The sequence below is a fragment of the Callithrix jacchus genome, chromosome 16 (genome assembly GCF_049354715.1).
Source record: "Callithrix jacchus isolate 240 chromosome 16, calJac240_pri, whole genome shotgun sequence".
Lineage (NCBI taxonomy): Eukaryota > Metazoa > Chordata > Mammalia > Primates > Cebidae > Callithrix > Callithrix jacchus.
In genome coordinates this window covers 11,845,980-11,868,731 of record NC_133517.1, presented here as the reverse complement: position 1 = coordinate 11,868,731, position 22,752 = coordinate 11,845,980, and the positions used below count along the sequence as shown (strand labels likewise).

General features: G+C 43.6%; 1 protein-coding gene and 1 pseudogene across 4 annotated transcripts in view; both read right to left on the bottom strand.

The window, feature by feature from the left end:
- Nucleotides 1-22,752, bottom strand: part of XKR4 (XK related 4) — a 440,936-nt gene that overhangs the window by 136,523 nt on the left and 281,661 nt on the right. The gene's annotated exons all lie outside the window — the stretch shown is intronic.
- On the bottom strand, nt 8,163-22,572 carry LOC128929896 (X-ray repair cross-complementing protein 6 pseudogene; annotated as a pseudogene). Its single transcript, XR_013527834.1, has one exon. The product of XR_013527834.1 is annotated as an X-ray repair cross-complementing protein 6 pseudogene (transcript).

The following is a 22,752-nucleotide window of genomic DNA, read 5'->3' as shown; positions in this document are numbered from 1 at the left end:
GCGAGCAGCAGTGGAGCATGGGGTGTTGTCTGAGAGACGCAGCAGGAAGCGGGTGAGTCAAGAAATGGGAGGAGAGGGCTTCAGGAAACAGGGAGAACTTTTACCATGCCCATTACAAAAGGCTTTTTTAAAAAAAAGACAAATGACAGAGAGGAACCAACTAGCCATGGCCAACAGAAATAGAGCAATTCTTCGCCGTCTCCCTGCTCCGCTCAGACTGTTCTCACGATTGATTTCAGCCAGATGAAGATGTGCTTCTGTGTAGCTGGGAGCAGTCAGTTACGGAAATGAAAGGCAGAAAGGCTGCTGCAGCAGAAGTATTTAAGTCTCAGTTTCTTCTGCAGCTGCGCTTTCTCCACTTCTCAGCAATCAGAATTTCCTTGCCCTCTGTTCTTTGTCTGTTGGAATTAAACAGAGGCTTTTTCTTTTCTCCGACTGGTTTTTAAAAAAAGAGATCCTAGGCCCATAGATTTTTATTTTCAGTGTTTATGCCATACATGCTATCTAAGCATAGGAGTGCTTTATTTCGTTTAAACTTTAGCATACCTAATTAACTCATTCCTTTATCCCCAATTTTAGGACGGGCAAATCAAAGTTAAGAGTTCTCCTAAAATGAAACACTGTAGGTTACGCAGTTTCAAAAGAAAGAGAAAGAAAAAGAAAGAAAGAAAGAAAAAGAAAGAAAGAAAGAAAGAAAGAAAGAGAAAGAAAGAGGAAGAAAGAAAAAGAAAGAAAGAAAGAGGAAGAAAGAAAAAAATAAAGAGAAAGAAAGAAAGAAAGAAAAAAAGAAAGAAAGAAAAGAACTGTTTCATGTTTTCATGTTCCACTGACCTCTGCAGGCAAATCCCATTTCAGTCCTATGCCTGTTGATTTATACCACTCACAGATTCTTACAACAAGCTGCCACTGAAATCATCACATTCTGCCTCTTCCTTTACTGACCGAAGACCTGGTTAAATCATTTACCCAAAGACCTGGGGTCAAAAATGTCTGGATGTCCCTGTAAAAGCCCACAGCTTCCACAGTTGAAGTTTCTCCTTGCCACCCACAAGGTCAGTCCCACTCCTTCAGGTGAAACTTGTCTTGGACAGGAGGGATTTAAGAAACTCTAGTGTAGAACCAGAGCAGGCAGGTCCCCCTTGCTGCCTGCCAGCCTGCCACGCGTCTCCAACACAGGGTTGACACACAGCTCCGGCTTGATTCCTGAGAAGTGGTCTCCAGTACTCCCTGGTTTGGCAACCACGTGTCTGCCTTGTTTCTGGGCCTCATGGTCCTACGTCCACATCTTAGTTCTTCCTAGACACTAGAGCCTCCTGGACCCTTGCTCCGTCCCCTCCTGGTGCTGTGGTTCCATCTTGGAGCCTGGGGTCCCTCCACCTTCCAGTAGGCTGCAAGTTTTGATTGCTCTTGCCCAGTCGCCAACCTTTGCCACCTGCCAGGAGACCTCAGGATTTTCCAGGATCATTGTGTCCACAGAGTCCGGAAGCCTTTTGCCTGACAGTTTGGACGTCCAGCCCCTCTGGGTTGTGTCTGTTCCTTTGGGACCTGCACCACGCCACTCGGGGGCTGTTTCTGGGTCCTGCCCCCACACCTAGTCTTCCTTATCCTGCCACAGTTCCCTGGGCCGCACCTTGAGATATGATCCAGAATTAGTGAGTAGCACCAGGACTCCTAACTTCTGAGCCAGCGTTGTTTTGATTGAGCCATACTTTGTCTTTTGTTCCCTGTTTGTTCCGGGTCTGCCACTTCCTAGCAATGTACATTTGGGCAAACTCTGGGCAACAATCCTACTGGAAGAAAAATCAGGATGATCATCCTAACTTGCAAGGGTCGTTAGGAGGATGAATGAGCTGTGGTATATACTTGGCATTCAAAATTGTTTCACCTTCCCTGAAGGCTCTTATGTAACTGCTCATCCCTTTGTCTTACTAATTGCCTGCTCCTTCCCTATGTGATAGGGGCTTACTGAAGGGATAGGTACACTTGGGGACAGGCATTGCAGCAGCACTGGGATGCTGCCCCACCTGTCTTCACTCACTGACGAGGAAAGAGGCGGGCGCCTTTGAAAGTAGGATCACATCTGCAGGTTAGTGGCACACGGACTTGCAATAAATACATCATGAAATGAAATCCGTTGCCCTAGTTTCATGGTCTTTTTAAGGCCTTTCTTGGCCTGTGTTTTGTCTCCCATGAAAGAATGAATACAATTAGACTCCCTTCTGAAAGTGTAAAAGCAAAAATAAAAGCAAAAATCCTCATATGGAACAAAATTCAATGAAACCACTTAACTGAAATATTTAATAAGAAGAAAGCAGCCTTTGCAGTGCTTGATCTTCTTAGGAATGGTCTTTTCCGTGAGCACCTTCTGGTGCCTGGTGCTCCACAGATGTGATCTTACTTAGTCCTCACAAGAACCCTGGAGAGGCTCAGAAACTTCCCTGGTGTCAGTGGGAAGGAGTGTGGTGGAGCCAGTGTTGAGCCCAGGGCATCTGACCCGAGGGCCCGCTCTGCTCACTCCATGGAGCTGCCTCTCAGCTCATCAGGCCCAGGAGCGTGCAACAGACAGGTTCACGGCTCCAGCAAGAGCAGTGTGGACAGCGAGTCTTGGAGACACTGAAACTCGTCTAAGTGCATAATTCTCAAGAAGGATGCTGAAAATTGCTTTAGTGACCACAGTAACTCCATAATCAAACACTTGGAGTTCCTTCTTCTCCCTCCTCGGGGTGGCGATTTCTGGGGATGAGTATGCCAGCTCCGCTTGAGACCTGACAAGTTCCCACTCTGCTCCGCTGCATTTGAAAAACCCAAGTCCTCTCCATGCAAGGCTGGCCCCGGATTCTTTCTGGCCATGGCTTTTGTTGGGAGGCTACCTCTCTGGCACCCCAGGCTCCCTGTGATTTTGAGATTGTTCACTTGGAGTTCTGCAGTCACCTTAGGACTCCACAGAAGCCCCTGATGAGCCATGATGGGATTTGCTGGCTGGAGAAACTCAGAGAAGGATCACTGTTCTTGGCCATCTTTCTGATTTCCTGGCTCCAGGATTTAGACATGGGTGACAAGGACAAACACATGTGAATCCTTTTCTACTAAGAACTCCTATAAGCTATGGATGGTTCCAAGCACGAACTTATTGAATATGTTAGCTGATAATAATTCGCTGTCTTCCTGCCTTTTGTATTTACTGACTCTCTAAGGAAGTAAAAGGCAGGAGGGTCTCACTTTCTCATTCATTCTCTCACTCATTCCCGTGGGACACATTGAGTGATTCATATGCATCAGATAACATATTAGACATTTGTAGCCAAAAGGCCAAAGAGGGGTATGTGTTATTGTCCTAATTTACAGCTGGGGCAAACGAGTCTCAGAAGCATTAAACAATTTTCCCTACATCACAGCTCTCACAAAAGAAAGAACTGGGATCAAGTGCTTGTTGGCACACATGCTGACATCCACATGAAGCTTCTTTGGCAGGAGAAGAGAAAGTAGGTAAGACCTTGGTTCTGGGGCCAGGCAGACCTGGGCCTTTCTGCCAGTTGCATGTATATATTTATATACACGATGTAAGGGATTGTGGGCAGGGCACTTAACCCTTGTGAGGCCCTGTCTCATCTGTGCAACGAGACAGTGATAGCAGCTACCTCGTAGAGGTGCTATGAGGACTGGATAAGGTGCTTTGAGTATAGTCCTGAGCACAGGTAATGCGGATAGGTGGTAGGGACCACCTACTAATCTTTTAACCATTATCTCTGATACGAAATGGAGAGGCTGGAAGAAAAGATGCAACTAGGGAGCACTTAGGCTTCAATCACTGCACCATATAGATCAATCAAAGTTAAATTTCCCCATTAATTCCCTGATTGCCTTCATTATCATATTAAATTTTACAAGTCTTTTTACTGTCAAATCACTTCTATCCAAAGGCCATGGCTCAGATCAGATGTCATACACTCAGAGGCTGAGGAGGAACAGAGACATCTCATCATTGACCAGGGTCAATGGATCATTCGCAAATTGGCTGAGACTACATCATCTACATGTGTTTTACCGATGGTTCAGAATCACATGGCACCGAGGATGCCCACTGCTGTGAGGTCCAGATGCTGGTCCGTTCTGCATGTGGGTGGAAGAGCTCACTTACAGAGAAGAAAGTCAGCCGCGACGCCTCGGGGCCTATTTCCATTACACACATTCTCCTGTAACAGAGACCTCTGAACACTGAAGTGGCAGCAGTGAAATGATTGTGGTCAAATGACTCTGTTTTGGTAAGGTCATACCATTTTGGGCTAAGTGTGTTCTAAACTCACTTCTTTCTCTAGACTCCTGGAGTCTGGACTATCAAAGGGAAGTGAAGAAATTTCAAAATCAAAGAAATCTGGGAATTGCAGAGTTTCAAGAGCATGCTCCATCAGCGGGATCTGCAGACTCCTGATCGCTGCTCAGAGTCAAGTGCTGTACATGTGACAAGTTTCGGTGTTGTTCTCTGTTAGGCTGTTTCTCTGCACTGATAGAATCTTGGAAGCCAAGAGGTGATTGACCTGCTGGTGTCTCTCAGTTCTCCTCACCATAAACAAGGTGATGAGACTTTTGAAGTCTTCAGGGAGCAAACAAGGAAAGGCGGCAGCTATGCTGTCAGCTGCCAACATCACTATAATTTAAGCTTTCCAGAGAGCAAACCCCAGTGTGGGTGGCAGCTCTCCTGTCTGCTGCTATTAGATTTCCATGTCCTCTCTCTGGCCCCTCTCAGCTTGCCCATCCAGGCTGCCAGGCCTGATTCTTTGCTACATGTGTCCAATTCGACTGTGACAATTCTGATGGCTTGACTTCCACAGAAAATGTGAGGGTTTCTCCTCTGGCCCAATGAGTGTGAAGAGAGCTGGGTTAGCACTGGTGTCCCAGGCAAATTGCTCTTCATTCCCATGAAGCAGAGAAACACTTGAAAAGAATGTCTAAATCATCTGGTGTATTAAGGCATCAAGTTGCACAAATTGTACCAGACATTTTTTTCGTTGTGGCAAGACAGGCATTTTGCAAAGATGTCAAATCACATAAAGCCACAGCCCAACGCAGCATCAAAGACATAATCTGGGCTTGTCGCTTTGTCAGGCAGGAGTTCCCATTAATAAACCCAGCGGGCGAAGTGGAATCTAAACACACTCTGTACCTCCACCATGATGGACAGGTGAATGCCTTGGCAAGAGTTACTGTGGTTCTCCTGGCCCCTAGATATCTATTTTCCTTTGATTTTCTACAAAAAGCAGCCAGCAAGACAAGCAGGAATCTAGAGCAGTATAAATTCAGAGCTTTGGTCAAAGCCTTACTATTGAGAAACAGGGCGTGCTCGGATTCAGCAGATTCAGGCACGTGAACTGTTGGACGTATTATGTATAGATCACAGAAATTAAAATAACAAGTGGGTTAGCAAGATGAATGGACACAAGGGCTTTTCTGTAGTGAGCATGGAAATGGACGTTTGCTTGTTCTTTCTTCAGACTGGAAGCTCCTGGGGAAATGATGCTACCACTGCCCCCCAAAACACAAAGTGCAGTTGGCATTCCACATACAGGGGGCTTTTGACAAGGGTTGCTGCTGGTCATGGTTGCTAAATGAGCCTTCGGATTAATTTCCTTGTCCATAATCAAGGAAGGAAGGAACTGTGCTCTAATAATTTTTATTATAAAATTCAGTGACTTTATGTGTCTTGTGAGTATCTACCTATTGTCTATCTCTAACTATCTATCTTCTATCTATCTATCTATCTATCTATCTGTCTATCTATCATCTATCTATCTATCATCTACCTAGCTACCTACCTGTTTTTCCTATCTATTTACCCATCTATCTAGTCTATCTCCATACATACATGTTTTTCCCTCCTAATGTTAACAGATACCAAGAGAAACAGCGTTCATATTTTGCCTACTCTGAGGACACTGTAAAACAGAGTTCAAGGTATAAAAAAACCACATGTACACACACGTGTAGATGCTTTCAGAAACTACTCCTGGGCCTTCCCTCTGCTCTTCTCTTTCTCCAAGGCTGCAGCAGGCAGGTTGAGGGCAGAAAGAGGCCTGAGAAGAGTGAGTGATGCAGGGTCGATCTTGGGTCAGGTAGGAAGGGGTGCAGCCTGGTGTGCCCTGGCGTTCTGTAAGCTTCTGGGAAGTGATACTTGCCAGGTCTCAGCAGTGAACCCACAAAGCTTTTTATGAAGTAGATAATTGTTGCTCACTCCTGAAGTCACTTATGAAACGTTTGTTGAATAAATGAAGGAGAGAAGGTAGAAAAGAAAAAGAGGAAGAAGAGACAAGAAAGTTGGTGGGGAAAGGCTAGTGGAAGCTCTGACAGCATGTTTTGAACCCTCCGAAGACTGGAACGTTAAACTGTCTCACAAGCAGCTTGCTTTCCCCAGCTTTGCTTACAGTGGACACTCAATACAGACTTGAGTGATTAATACGGTGAGACAAATGGAACTGCAACCTTTTAATTGCTTAATTGGTGGCCATAAAGTGATGGCTGACTGCCAAAAGGATAATGGTTACCTTTTTTCTAAAGGTAAGTCTATTTATTTTTATTTGCCCTTTACTGACAGGTGCCTAAAAAAACAGTTTGAAAAAGTTATTTCTAATTCACTTATCTTACTTCAATTATAGATCTTTCTCACAGAAGGATCTTCTTCTTTCAAACTTCTACTTGAAGTTTGAAAATAGAAAAATGTTAGGAAAACTACTTAAAAGCCCAAGAACTCTACTGATAAGAGATCCTTTTTCACCCTAAAGGCAAAATTTGTGGTTAATGAAAACTGGTTCAACAAAGGTGTACCTAGCCATCTGCAGATGCTTGAAGCTGATACGATACGTTATTTTTTAAAATCAACAACATTTAATTGAATTACTGATGAAGTGGAATAGGTCCAAGTGCTCTGTTAGAGACAGGAGGTTAGATTCTGCAGGGACGGAATGGTGTCTAGGTGAAGAGACCTACAACCGGGACTGCAGTGACATGAGATGCCTCTCGTGGCTGTGAAGTGTTACGATGGGAACCAAACCCCTGCCCTTTCTGATTCTGATTTGTGATGCTCCCGACCTGGGTGGAGCTGGCAGAGGTCTGTTTTCTCCACTTTGGCTCCACATCCCACTCAGGCAGGTCTCTGGGCCCATTCTCCCTTCCATTTTGCCGTGTTTTCCCTGCCAGGTTCTCATATCCAATCATCCGGCTTCAGCTTGTGAACCTGCCCCTGGTCCTTATCTGCTTCCCTTGCTGGAAGATTCACTCTGATGGGCATTATCCTGAATGCTACCCCCACTCTCCTTAACCCTGATCAAGACAAAGGAGGATGTGCCCATGGTTTTTCCCCATGACATGCACTGGTCCATATTTTCACAGTGAAAATTACAGCAACACTTTGAATCATAGTAAAAGTCTCTCATCATTTTGTATACAAGTGCAGAAATGGATGGAGCTTATTATGGCTGGGTCAGTTCTGGTAGGGAAGGATGTGCATATGGCCTCCCAGAGGATGCTAACCCTGCTTTCTAAGAAGTGTGGCCTTGTGAGCACCATAGGAATGACAGGGTTACTCTTTTGGGCCCACATTGGCCAGTGAGAAAGTGTCTTATCCTTGAAGGAAACCTCAAGCCTGAGTTTGTTAAAGCAATGTTACTAAGACCTATTTGCACAGTAGTTTGTGTTCTAAGTATCTAAGTGTGTGGTCTGCATGAGTGAAGGTGGCTCCAGCGCAAACACAGCCAGGAGCCAGCACAGGGCAGTTCCAACCTCTACCCTCCACACAGGGGCAGGTACCCTGGTGCACTAGTTCCCAAAGTGTGGTCAGGAGACCACTGAAGTCCTCATACCCTTCCCAAGGGTATTTGAAGTAGAAACTGTTCTCATAATAATTCTAAGACATTTTCCCATGACTTATTGACTGGAGTTTCCTAGAGGCTACCTAGTGCTATTGCAACAGACTGAAAACAGAAGGAGACACAAGAATCGTCTACTATTAGGCAGATGTGAAAAAGATTCACAAAAATACAAAATGATGTCTTTCTCATTAATTTTTTTGTTTCAATACTCAGGCTATTTTTCATAAGGTAGTTTACTTTAGTTAACATTCAATGCTAATTTTATCATTGTTAATTTCAAATGAATTAATAAATGTATTTAAATTTTCTGTTTTGATTTCTAATATGGTAATATTATATGAGATATGACATCATCATATCATAATGGTAATTGACAGGTGTAACCAATACAAACAAAGGTCTTTTCAGGTCCTTCAGTGATCTTTGAGTGAAAAGAGGATCCTGATCACAAAACGCTTGTGAACGGCTGCCCTCATGGAGAAGACCTGGCCTTTGGCCCAAGATGGACCCAGGCTTGAATCCTGACTTGTCCCCTTAGTGCTGAGGCTGTTGGCAAGCAGCCTGCCTTTGCTGAGCTTCAGCTTGCTCGTGTGTGGAATGTGGGTCACGCTAATCCTTGGGGAGGTTCTGCAGGTAGAAGAGCAGAGGTTGTGAGTGGACAGGGCACCCCAGTTGTGGGAGCCTCGGCTGGAGTTACAGCCACAGCTATGGACAGCCCTCCCACAGGTCCACTAGCGGAGTGGAGAGGTGAGTGACTGTGTCCATCCCTTTGTCCTCAGCCTTAGCTGGTGCAAGGAGGCTGCTTTAGTGAACTTCCAGGACCTGACTCACTCACGTAGGCTCACTCTCCTTTCCTTTTGTGAAGATTCATGATAACCAGCATGCCTCCTACTCCCTCTGTACTCTGGGATACCAGATGGCAGGAAATGGACCATTTCACTCACAAAGAGAGCTGTCTTTAGGACTGCCACAACAAATGCCAGCTGGCCAGCATGTCCTCTCAGGTTGCAGGTGGAGCAAGTGAAGCACAAAGCATCAGACTCATGTCTGCAGTTCCAAAGCAGGGAGTCAGTGTGCAAATGCTGGCGCCCGTGTGTCTCCAGGTTACTGACCCAGACACCGTGCTTTCCCTGGGGCAGGCACCTGCACTTGACCTGGCAGGTACACCATCCATAAGGAACAGCATGAGCAGCGTGTACCTGTGAGCCGAGTGCTAAGTGTGTATGGCTGAGTTGATGCCTCATCTGCTTGTGGCTTCTCCCACTGTGTCTGCCTTTAAGATATGACTCAAATTCTCTGAGCATGTCCATGATACTGAGGCCTTCAGTGGTCCTCCTGGAGAGGGAGTATTGTTTCTCACAAAACAGGGCAGCAGACAGGCGGGCAATCTTGTGAACACAACATGGAAGAGGGAAGGCAAGGCATGACCACCCCAGATTTTAGAAGCAGTCTGTGACTACATCTGGGTGTGTGTTATTCAGTAGCCCATTGCTCACTCCATGTGTAGTATTCTAGAGCTTTTCATTCACTGTTGGAATGGAGACCTTTTGGGTTTAGATTAGACCATTGGATTTGGAAGCATGGGGAACAGCTGACTCAGCTGTCCTTGCTCAGGCTGTCTCTCTGCCATCCTCTCCTCAAGCAACTCTGACTCCCTTGTTACCACCCCATGGGGACTCCTCCTCTCACTGTCAGCCTCAAAGAGAAAATGATCCCACAGAGACTTGGGTTCTTGCACAGCTAGGTGCTTCTCCGTGTGGTCTAGCGATTCCTAGCCTCAGGGGGTCCATGTCAGGACCCCAGACACCAGAACTGGGGAGGTGTGGGGATCTAGGTCTGAACTAGATGTTTTTCAGCCTTTCTTAGAGAAGAGACATAATATTTAGGCAGAACATTTCTAGGGGACGGGGAGTCCGATGACAGAGGGATGCCATGCGAATCTTAGAAGGGGCACCCGTCACAGACTAGAGGATCTCAGATCCAGCAGAGATGTTGCTACCTCTGTTGGTTTCCTTGGGCTCTGAAACCTGCCATTTGGAAGGCGGAATTAGATGTTGGTTGTGTTCACTGATGCGAAGTTCTCTTCATTCTCCTTTAGTTTTTATAGGTGTTTTGAGATTTCCACCTGTCCAAACTATGCTGGGAAAGACAAAGGAATGAATGCATCGGAGCTGCCCTTGTGTGTGAGTTTTTAAGGAAGAGCAACTAAGCATGTTGGGGCAGTAGGAGAAACCCGAGGGGCGGAACCTGAGGACACTGAAGCTCCTTGATTCTCCCTTCCAAGGTGTGGGTGAGCAGGGCTACTCCTGTCCTGGAGGTCTGTTTCCCGTAATCTCATAGCCTCACCAAGTCTCCACGTTGGACTCCTGTGCCCACCTCTGACTGCTCCCCTCTTCTCTTCTGTTCTTGGGTTAACTTACTTTGCCCAGCCCTTCTATGCAGAATAAAGATCCGACAGAGCCTTTGGTCTCATTCTTGTGGTCAACCAGCCAGGCTGCCCTCCCGATGGCTGCATTGGCATGAGTGCCCATCTCAGAGCTGTGAGCAGTTTCCTTGCTGAGTCCACGTGGGATGACAGACTCAGATTCCTGTCTGTGCCCTTATTCCAAGAACCCAAGGTCTCTACTGCACTTCTACAAATTCTGTGGGTAGGGATGGGAATAGGAACATGCATGTTAAATGACTGATAGAAATAGCAAGAAAGGTTTAATGAAATCAGGTAGAAATCAAGATTATGGGGACTATTCTGCTCACACAGTAATTGTAACCTCTGAGCTATCATTGGGAAGAAGTTAGCTCACAAAACTATTGTTCAGCTACTGGCTCATTCCAGAAAGAGTGAATGGAAGCGTTGGCAGTACTCCAGGCTGAATTATCTTTTCCTGTGCTTCCTTCTGCCTCCCCATGGTAGACATTCGTCTTCTGTATATGGGGACATAATGAGTGTAGAAACTGCTAGGCCTGGAGAGGGTGGGTGGCTCTGCCATGCAGTCCTGTTGGGACAAATATTGTAGAAAGCCCAAACTCCCTGCTGGGAAGTCAGTGTTGGAAAAGAGGCTCCAATTCCACTCGAAATAAATCTCTTCCCTTGTGGTAAACCTAGAGAACAACACTCACTACTTCCAGAAAATCCTCCTTGGAAGTACTCAGAGGAATGAAATATACAGCGCTCTGGTGTAATAAAATATTGCCATGATGAATACTATTAAACTTTTTAATTTGGAATATTATGAAATTCAACAGACGCTGAAACTTTTGCAGAAAAGCATATGGTTTCTATAGAGTTCCACGTGTACTAAAACGTTATTTTTTCAGATGATAATATTTGAAAGCAACAAGAATCTTAAAAACTCTCTAGGGAAATGGTCATAGTGGCTGATCTTGCAATGAATTTGTCAACAGGTTTTATTTGGCTTTATCATTTTAAATATAAATGTCTTCAGTTTTGCTATCAAGCCCTATATCCTCACAACTCTGCCTGGTTTTACACATTCTAGGTCCTTTTTGTCTCCTTCTGGGTGTTATTAATGTGACGCTGGATTGGTACTCAGTGTCTTTATTTTAAAGGTGAAGATCCAGAGAGGTGAAATGATTAACCTAAAGCCACAGAGTCAATTAAAGTCCAAGCAAAGATGAACACTCCCCCCTCCGCCATGCGGTCTTTCACCAAAGGATGCTCTATCCTTATTTTTTAATCCTATCAACAAAGAATGGAGCTATTCTGATGTCTTTTTAGATAGCATGCTATGTTAGGCTGATGCAGAAATTCACAAAGACATAAAATGCTATTTGCAGAATGACAACCCTGGACCAATATGTAAACAAGACACCTTTAACCCCCGATGACTCCTTTGCTTGGGTGGATAGGGCTGGGGTGAGGGTGTACGGCGAGGGACGTGATGGCCCATGGTGTCCTCCTCATCTGTCTCTCTGAAGCTGCTCTGAGGTGAGCAGGTGCGGGGTCAGGATTATTTCCGGGAACGGTTTTTGCTCTGGGCAGCCCTTTTGGAGATAGACAGAGATTTGATGAGGGAAAGTTCTACCCCTTCCATCCTCTGAACGTGCACATATCCCTGGTGGGGATATCAGGGTTCTTTTTCTGTATATAAAAACAATGTTCTATCTGTCATCACACGCTAGACTAGATAGATTTTTCACTAAAGCCACAGGGCATTTTGGGTTGGGCTGATTTCAATAATGCTGTGACGTATACATGGGGGTTAGTCAAAGAGATCAATCCCTGAAAGGAGTGACTGGAGGAGCCACTGGTGGTTCCCAGCCTCAAGAATAATGAGTGGGTATAGGCTCCCACTGAGTAGCCCATGACTCCTACATAGAATCCGCTAAGGTCTGAATCAGCATCTGAAGCTGGACCAAGACATCAAGGTTTTTAAGGACTTGCACTGAAGCTGGAAGACCACTGATGAAGGACTTAGTTGAAAATAAGCTCAGTGACAATGAGACTTAGAATGCACCCACCTGTGGGCTTGAGAGCGGTGTGCTCATGCCTGTGTGTGCACTCCTGTGTCTGTGTGTGTGGTGGGGTGCAGTGGCAAGAAGGAGTTCCTAGGAAAAAGAAAACACTGAATTCATTAAGGGCACAGCTCCGATGGAGGCAAGGTCATGCCCCATGAACTGTGCAGTAGCCATCCTGGTTGTTCCTGTCGGTGCCACTTGGCCACCTGTTGCTTTTGGGTCACGAGCTTCCAAGCCCCAACCTAACCCACAGCAGACAGATGCTTGTTTTAATACGTGGCTGTGCTGCTCCCAGGTAGGAGCTGGCAATCTTTTGACTAAAGCAGTGAGAAGGGCTCTGCTTTCCCTGCATTGTTTCCTGAAGACTTTCCCACTAAGATTACCCAACAGCGGAAAGAATGACCATGGCTAGAGGACGTTTAGTAGTACTCGTATCATTTACACACACGGTCTACTGAACAAGTGTGGTGAATGCCCACAAAACCTGCCCCTTAAAGTTTTTTCCCTGGAAATTAAAGAGAATAATGGAGGCAAAAAGTTAGTTTTCGTTTGAGCTATCTAGAATATTACCTTATTTTTTGCTTTATATGTACAGGCATAGAATTAGGCCAGTGAATCAGAGAAAAGGTGGAGAAACACCCGTCTTTGAATAAAAAGACTGCCTTTGAAAATTAACCTGAATTTGCTTTATCTTATGCTGTTCTATGCAAACTTCTGCCCTGCAGATGAAAGTGTGACAGTGGTTATTGTCAGACACGGGAAAATATATTCAAAGAGATTTATTTCCCCATAGATTTCATGCTTTGTTTTATACTGAATACAATTCAGCCCATTACAATAGTTGGAAAATCCAAAGGTAAATACATGTAAAGTCTTTAAAGCATGATTTTAGTTTTTAAAGTACTGTTATGCCTCACTAATTCATTTAAAAATAAAAACAAGGCTGGAATGCCAATATTAACACCAGGATTTGCACTCAGAATCCATTCTTCTGTGAAGAAATCACCAGACAAGTATTTCCAGTTCTGCTTTACCTTCCTGTCCTACGGTCAATATCCAGGAATGAGAAATGAAAGAAAATAGAGGGTAGAGATGCTGGCTCTAAGTATGACTGTGAAATAGATGGAACTTCTCTTCAGGTCCTTTCTTCTGGGCTGTTCTCTCCCATCCCTTGGGGACTCTGGTGACAGTCCTCTCTTCCCTTTAGCCAGCTGAAGCTCTCAAACTGACTCCCAATGACCCCAAGTTTTCCATGACATTGATTTCATCCTCTGATAAAAGAAAAAAAATCCCTTCCCCTTGTCTTCTGTCCCAAGAAAATGTTTGCAGGGCATCTACCTAGTCCAGGCGATAAAGCAGTGAAAATAAGGCAGATCTTTGCCACTGGCGTTCTTCCCCAGTCAAACAGAACATGCGTCTCAGAAGAGGCCTTGAACCTCAGAAGGACCGAGTCGTGTAAAAATGAGCAGCACTATTGTCAGGATCAGAGGCAAAACATTTTTTGGAAGGGCATGTTGTGGACTGAATGTGCCCTTTTAAAATTCATATGTTAAAACACTAAGAACCTCATGGTATTAGGAGGTGGTCAGGACATGAGGAAGGACCCCCATGGATGGGATGACTGTCCTTATAAAAAGCAGATAGCAGGGAGCCTGCTTCCTCTCTCTCTGCTCTCCTCCATGCAAGGATATAGCGAGAAGGCTGCCTGTAAACCACAAGTGGGCCCTTAGCAGACACGGAGTTTCTCAATACCATGGACTCTCCAGCCTTGAAAAACTGTGAGAAATAAATGTCTATTGTTGAAGCCACCCTGACCACGGTGATTTGTTGTAGCTGCCAGGACAGACTGAGATTTAAGGTGGTTTCTCTAAAGTTCCTTAGGTCATACCTCCTGGATGATGGCTCAGCTTCCAGCTTCCCACCTAAACCTAGGGTAGGCAGAATGGGCCCCGTCTACCTAAAAACCCTCCCGATGTGGGCTCCGTCCTCATCACTTGCTTTTCCAGCCCACTTGTCCCCCAGATTCTGCTGAGTGACCATCTTTCTGCAGAGTGAATGACAGGCCACTTTCTTCTCAAAAACCCTCACTGATTTCCCGTCACCTGTCTATGAATTCCAGACTCCTCATTCTGTCTCCCTAGATGGCCTGTGGGCTGCGTTGGTCTGCCTCCCCAGCCTCCTGTTTGACTGTACCCTGGTATATATCCTGTGCTCTCATGACGCCACACAACTTATGTTTTCTCAATCAATTCCTCACTTTTCTACGTCATGGTCACGCCTTTCTTGGACTCTCTCTGCCTCCGTTCTCTGCTTGCAAACTACCAACTCATGTGCTGCTTTCTCTGTGAAAATGCAGCATGAGCTCTGATCCAATCAACTCGAGCTCCCAGAGTATGCGCCCCATCTTCCTCAGTGGTTCTCATGGGAAGAGGTGCTAGTCACAATTATTTGAGGAGTTTCCTTGAACAATACCTAGCCTTCCTTTCTCTCTCCCAAAATCACTTCATAAAGCTCCTCAGTGATTCACTACCTCCCCGAGGTGGAGAGATTGCACACTATTGCTTTGATTATTCAGGAGGGCTCATTTTCTGAATATTCATTATCCAAGGCATTATAATTATAGCACTCCACAGAAAAGTAAAATATTGTCAATAAATTGACCACTTACACAGTTAGCTCCTTCAATCATGCCTCCCTGATTAACACTATCTTGGTAGTATCTCCTGGAAAGTCTGTTTTTTTTGAATGGCATTTCAATGCAAAGTGATTACAAAATGCAGATGAAAAGATGGAGAATTTCATGAAGCTGATGAAACTGATGTTGCTGATGCTGGGGGACTATATATCACAAGCAAGAAAAATGAATATCAGTGTATGAAGACCATATAATTGAAGGAAAAAACCCAAAAATGATGATTAATGTCATGGTAGCTCATCATAGAGAAAATGATTTGAAGAGAACTGAGTAAGAAGTGTTTTTGGAAGAGCTGGTGAAACTTGTTTAAATAACTCTTTATGAGCATGCTGTGAAAGTCTGCCATGCCGCTATATAATCTGCAGGCAAGATGATACTTTAACCCCCATCCGTGTGTAATTCTTTGTTCTAGGAATCAGTGCATGGTGTAAGTTGAAACCAGGTCTTATTAAATATAAAAAACAAAACCATTTTCACATCGCTTAGTTTTATTTTTCAAGATAAAGGTAACTTCTTTTTTTAGGTCTATGAAGTTTTGGTTCTTAGGAGAGCTGTTTTAATTTGTTCATCTTTCTTGTTAATTTTCTTCAAATAGTAATTTCAACTTCAAATAGTAACTTCTATGCTTAGGATTTTCAGCTGAAACTAGTAGCCAGCTTAGTGACTTCCGGCCCTGACTTCCTTGCCAGTCAGCCTGCTACCTCCAAGTGTACTGTGGATGGTTGAGCAAATTGCTCCAAGATTTCTACATTCCGTACAACAAAACATTTTCTTCACTTTTTAAGACTTGAAACCAAACAAAAGCAGAAAGGTTAGTGTGATGAGCCCCCATATAGCCATCACAGAGCTTCAACTATTACGAATACCTTCACCACAATTGTGTCACTCATTTCCCATCCCTTCCTCTCCCTTCCTCCTTAAGAAGTATATTCCAGCTATATGTCATTCTAGTCTTATGTTCTTCAGAAGAGAAATGAGACCGATTATCTTTTAGAAATCCCATATTTTAGGATTTTCTGCTTGATCCTTTGTGGCAAAATGTAACTCAATTTATTTTTGTTATTTTTCTGGAGAAGACATGCTGAGATCTCCTTCGTAGTGCATTATTTTAGGAGACATATGACATCTTGTCTCACTTTTCATGGGTCTGAGAGAGTCTGATCTTTACATCGTAAGGTTTCTCATTAATCTTTCATCAAATGGCTTCATCCATTTAATGATCCCTGCTAAATCCATTATTTTATTTGGCATTTTAAAATGATGATGTTTCTAACTCTATTATTCTTTTCAGATTTATTGGCTGAAATTCTTTTTTAATAAGAACTTCCCCTCGTCAACTGGGAAATTTGGTTACCCTGCATTCAGTGCTTATAGGAAAGGCAAAATAAATGCTTACTTCTTAACTTTTAATTGCCAACTTTCAGAGTAAAAAGTTGACATTCTAGTTAATTCCAAAATGTTAAATAAGGGCCCCTCTTCCTCTCTTTTGGGATTTTCCTCGTTTAATCATTGACATTTGTTTATTTATTTATTTATTTGAGAAAGGGTCTGGCTCTGTTGCCCAGGCTGGAGTGCAGTGGTACAAGCTCAGCTCATTGCAACCTCTGCCTCTTAGGCTCAAGTGATCCTTCTACCTCACCCTCCTGAAGAGCTGGGACTACCAGCGTGCGCCACCATGACTGGCTAATTTTGTACTTCTTGTAGAAACAGGGTTCGGCTATGTTGTCCAGGCTGGTCTCAAACTCCTGGACTCAAGCAATCCACCCACCTCAGCCTCCCAAAGTGCTGGGATTATAGGCATGAACCACCATGCTTGGCGTCTTTTATTTATTAATAGTAACTTGAATGTACTTTCAAAATATATTTAATGTGTTTCAATCAATTAAGTCATTATCTTTTTAAATAACATTGCCTCATCTTTGGCCAAAGTCCCTTTGTGTTGGCTTTGGTTTTCTTTGAATGTGATCTATGAGTCCTTGGGAGCCTCTTTGCTTTCCGGACAAAAGGTGCTCTAGGCTCAGCCTGTGTATTCCCTCCCCTGGCCTGGGAACCCGCCATTCCTCCAAGGAGCCCTCTCTCAGTAGTGAGGGGTATCTGCACTTGACAATCAGGACTCTTGGCATATTCATTGCAGTTGGGTTGTCATTTTTTCCATATCTTTTTAGAGGACATCCATACAAAATACAGTTTTGAAAAAAAATCATGAGCTCATCCCAAGTTAAACTTGAATAAAAATAATGAGCTTTTTACTTATCTTCTTTCATCTTATACTTGTAATGCCTTCATTTTATACTGCTAACTTTGGTTCCTAACAACATTAACATAATTACTTATTTCCACCATCCTACACACCCTATATAGGCAAGTAGCAAAATGATCAGTAATATTATTAATTTTACAACTACAAAATTGACTACTAAAGTGTAAGATCTTCTTTGCATCTCCATTTTTCTTTTCTTTCTTTCTTCAAAGGTTTTTATGGTGTTAGGTCTTATGTTTAAATCTTTAATCCATCTGGAGTTAATTTTAGTGCAAGGTGTCAGGAAGGGGTCTAGTTTCTGCTTTCTGCACATATCTAGCCATTTTTCCCAACACCATTTATTAAACAGGGAATCCTTTCCCCATTGCTTGTTTTGTCAGGTTTGTCAAAGATCAGATGGTTGTAGATGTGTGGCATTACTTCCAAGGCCTCTGTTCTGTTCCATTGGTCTATGTCTCTGTTTTGGTACCAGTATCATGCTGTTTTGATTACTGTACCCTTGTAGTATAGTTTGAAGTCAGGTAGTGTATGCCTCCAGTTTTGTTCTTTTAGCTTAGGATTGTCTTGGCTATGTGGACTCTTTTTTGGTTCCACATGAAGTTTAAGGTGTTTTTTTCCAGTTCTATGAAGAAGGCCAATGGTAGCTTGATGGGGATAACATTGATTCTATGATTATTTTGGGCAGTATGGCCATTTTCATGATACTAATTTTTCCTAATCATGAGCATGGAAGGTTTTTCCATCTGTTTGTGTCCTCTCTTATTTCCTTGAGTAGAGGTTTGTAGTTCTCCTTGAAGAGGTCCTTCACATCCTCTGTTAGTTGTTTTCCTAAGTATTTTATTTCTTTGTAGCAATTGTGAATGGGAGTTCATTCATGATTTGGCTCTCTGCTTGTCTGTTACTGGTGTATAGGAATGCTTGTGATTTCTGCACATTGATTTTGTATCCTGAGACTCTGCTGAAGTTGCTTATCATCTTAAGGAGATTTTGGGCCGAGATGATGGGGTCTTCTAAATATACAATCATGTCATCTGTAAATAGAGACAAATGACTTCCTATTTTCCTAATTGAATACCCTTTATTTCTTTTTCTTGCCTAATTACTCTGTCTAGAACTTCCAATACTATGTTGAATAGGATGGTGAGACAGGGCACCCTTGTCTAGTGCCAGTTTTCAAAGGAAATGCTTCTAGTTTTTGCCCATTCAGTATAATTATAATATTGGCTGTGTGTTGTTGTAGATAGCTTTTATTATTTTGAGATACGTTCCATCAATACCTAGTTTATTGAGAGTTTTTAGCATAAAGGGCTGTTGAATTTTGTCTAAGGCCTTCTCTGCAATCTATTAAGATAATCATGTGGTTTTTGTTTTTGGTTCTGTTTATGTGATGGTTTACATCTATAGATTTGTGTATGTGGAACCAGCCTTGCATCCCCGGGATGAAGCCTACTTGATTGTTATGGATCAGCTTTTTGATGTGCCATTGCATTCAGTTTGCCAGTATTTTATTGAAGATTTTTGCATCAATGTTCATCATGGATATTAGCCTGAAATTTTCTTTTCTGGTTGTGTCTCTGCCTGGTTTTGGTATCAGGATGATGTTGGTCTCATAAAATGAGTTAGGGAGGATTCCCTCTTTTTTTTTTTTTTTTTTTAGTACAAACTTAGGGCTCCTTATTCAGGCAGTAAAGTAAGGAACAGCAAAGTCGGAGGGCTACACCATCACCATGGCAACAGAAAGCCCCTAAAACATAGAGTCCCTCGACTTCTGTCAGGTAGACTCTTTCTAGCTCAGGAGAAACACATTTTAACTGGTTGAGAACAAGGCCAGGCAGCCTGGCCACACTGTGGAAGGACGGCTGGGTGCGCGGCCTCTGGTCAGTCCTGGAAGTGCTTGGTGAGGGCTTCCAGCAGCTCCTGCTTCTTCAGCCCACTCTTCAGCCCATATGCCCGGCAAGCCTCTTTCAGCATGGGCACAGTGAACTTGCCCAGTGTGCCCTTGCTGATGTGGTTCTTCAGCTCTTCTTCTGAATACTCCACCTTGGGCCCTTTGCTTCCAGAACCTTCATTATCGTGTTTTCTCTTGGTAACTTTCCCTTCAGGATTGTAATCTGGTGGGTAAACAAGCTCCTAAATTCATCCACCAGGGAACCCAGTCTTTTATTCATTGCTTCAACCTTGGGCAATGTCAGGTCCACTGCTTGTTCAGGCTCCATCAAATCAAAGGCCAAGGCCTCCAGGTTCCCGAAGTGCTGCTGCAGCACGGGGTTCTCAAAACTGTCACTTCTGTATGTGAAGCGGAGCTTCTCAACAATAGCCTTCATCTTGTCCACCTGCTCCGGAGGGGCCATGATCTTTTCAGTAAAGGGCATCTTCCTTTTATCATCAGCAAATGGTAAAAAGACCAGCTGAAAGCCTGGAGGAGTGACCTGAATTTTCTGGTGGTCCAACTCCTCATCCTGTGGCACCAAAGCCACAAAATAAGGGGGGATGTTCCTCCGGGGTGTATATCTGCACAATGCTGCGACCACCTTCTCCAGACACTTGATGAGCAGAGCACTGAACAGGGTTGAACTCCCAATCACCAGAGACTCCTCTGGGTACACGAACAGGGAGGGTCTCAGGTAATGGTGCTTCTTCAACATTACCACGGGCTTGAAGCCCATGAGCATCAAATCTGGATCATCAAATCATTTTAGCTCTTCTGTTTCCTCTTTCTCCAGTATAATCTGACGACTTCCATAGATCTGCGACCTCTTGGTATCGCTAGGCAGAAGCAAACCGCCTGTACTTGTATTAAATGTCCGGGTCTTAGTTTTCACTGGTTCATTTGTTTCCTGATAGAGCTTTATTGGATGAGGCTTGAGAGCCTTCAGGACCAGATTATAAATGACCACAGAGATCACTATATCTTTGTTGAGCTTCAGCTTTAACCTGCTAAGTGCTTGCTTCCTGGTCTCCTTGGTGCGAACCTTCTGCAACAGGTCTTCTAGCTTGCTGGATTCCTCAAAGTGAACCCTGAGGTCCTCATCCTCTGCTATGCTGATAATATCTCTGTAGAACAACGATATGTCAAAGCCCCCAGGTTTCTTCAGGTGCATCAAGTCAAGAAAGATGCCTGTATCTAGGAGATCACCGGCTTTGGTCCTGGCCAGGCTGGCTTTGGCACTGTCATTGCCGTGGGGGTTGTCTTCATTGGTGAAAAGCATGATCCTCTTATGACTCATCTTGAACTGGACATCACTAAAGAGGTTGGCACAGACCCACAGCACTTCTCTGAGTGAGTAGTCAGATCCGTGGCCCATCAGCTCTTGGAAGTGTTTCTGTCCCTGCTGCCCCTTAAACTGGTCAAGCTCTAGAATTCGTTTTGCACCTGGATTATCCAACTCCTGTAAGACGTAAATATTTTTTAAATTCACTAAATTTTTGTCTTTCTCAGTACGATAGAACACCACTGCCAAGAGATCTCTATCACTGCTTATGGTCTTACTGATGTACACACTTTGGATACACTGGATGCTCATGTCAAAAGGAGTCAACTCATCTTCACTTTGAGATTCAAACATAGCCCTGGAAGCATCAACCAAAAACATCAAACTATCTCTTCCTGAATATTTGTAGTCTCCACTTGCTTCAAGGTTCTCCTCTTCCTGTTCTTCTGCTTCTTCATCGCCCTCAGTTTTGTAATAGGACTCCCACCGTGACATGTTGGCTACTGCTCACTCTGGCGCAGGGAAGTGACCAACTTGGACTGGATTCCCTCTTTTTGTATTGTTTGGAATAGTTTTAGAAGGGTGGTACCAGCTCCTCTTTGTACATCTGGTAGAAATAAGCTGTGAACCTGTCTGGACCTGACTTTTTTGGTTGGTAGGCTATTAATTACTGCCTCAACTTCAGACCTTGTTACTGGTCTATTCAGGGGTTCAACTTCTTCCTGGTTTAGTCTTGGGAGGGTATAAATGTCCAGGAATTTATCCATTTCTTCTAGATTTACAGGTGTATGTGCATAGGTTGTTTTTAGTAATCTCTGATGGTAGTTTGTATTTCTGTGGAATCGGGGTTGATATCCCCTTTATCATTTTTTATTGCATCTATTTGTTGATTTAAAGTTTGTTTTATCAGAGACTAGGATTACAATCCCTGCTTTTTTTTTCTCTCGATTTGCTTGGTAAATCTTCATCCATTCCTTCATTTTGAGTCTATATGTGTCTTTGCACATGAGATGGGTTTCCTGAATACAGCACACCAATGGCTCTTGACTTTTTATCCAATTTGCCAGTCTGTGTCTTTTGATTGGGGCATTTAGCCCATTTACACATAAGGTTAATAATGTTATGCGTGAATTTGATTCTGTCCTTTTGATACTAGTTGTTTTGCCTGTTAGTTGACCCAGTTTCTTCATTGTGTCAATGTTCTTTACCATTTGGTACGTTTTCAGAGTGGCTGGTACTGGTTGTTCCTTTCCTTGTTTAGTGCTTCCTTCAGGAGCTCTTGTAAGGTAGGCCTGGTGGTGATGAAATCTCTGAGCAATTGCTTGTCTGTAAAGGATTTTATCTTCGCTTATGAAACTTAGTTTGGCTAGATATGAAATCCCAGGTTGAAAGTTCTTTTCTTTAAGGATGTTGAATATTGGCCCCCGCTCTCTTCTGGCTTGTAGAGTTTCTGCCGAGAGATCTGCTGTGAGTCTGATGAGCTTCCCTTTGTGGGTAACCCGACCTTTCTCTCTGGCTGCCCTTAGCATTTTTTCCTTCATTTCAACCCTGGTGAATCTGATGATTATGTGCCTTGGGGTTGCTCTTCTTGAGAAATATCTTTGTGGTGTTCTCTGGATTTCCTGGATTTGAATGTTGGCCTGCCTTGCTAGGTTGGGGAAATTTTCCTGATTATATTCTGAAGAATGTTTTCCAGCTTGGATTCATTCTCCCTGTCACATTCGGGTACAGCGATCAAACATAGATTAGGTCTTTTCACATAATCCCATATTTCTTGGAGGGTTTGTTCATTTCTTTCACTCTTTTCTCTAATCTTGCCTTCTCATTTTATTTCACTGAGTTGATCTTCAGTCTCTGATATTCTTTCTTCTGCTTGACTGATTTGGCTATTGAAACTTGTGTATGCTTCACGAAGTTCTTGTGCTGTGTTTTTCAGTTTCATCAATTCTATGTTTTTCTCTAAGCTGGTTATTTTAGTTAGCATATTGACTAATCTTTTTTCAGGGTTCTTAGTTTCTTTGCATTGGGTTAAAACATGTTCCTTTAACTCAGGGAAGTTTGTGATTACCCACCTTCTGAAGCCTGCTTCTGTCAATTCATCAAACTCATTCTCCATCCAGTTTTGTTCTCTTGCTGGTGAGGAGTTGCGATCCCTTGGAAGAGGAGAGGCATTCTGGTTTTTGGTGATTTCATCCCTTTTGCACTGGTTTCTTCCCATCTTTGTGGATTTATCTACCTTTGGTCTTTGAA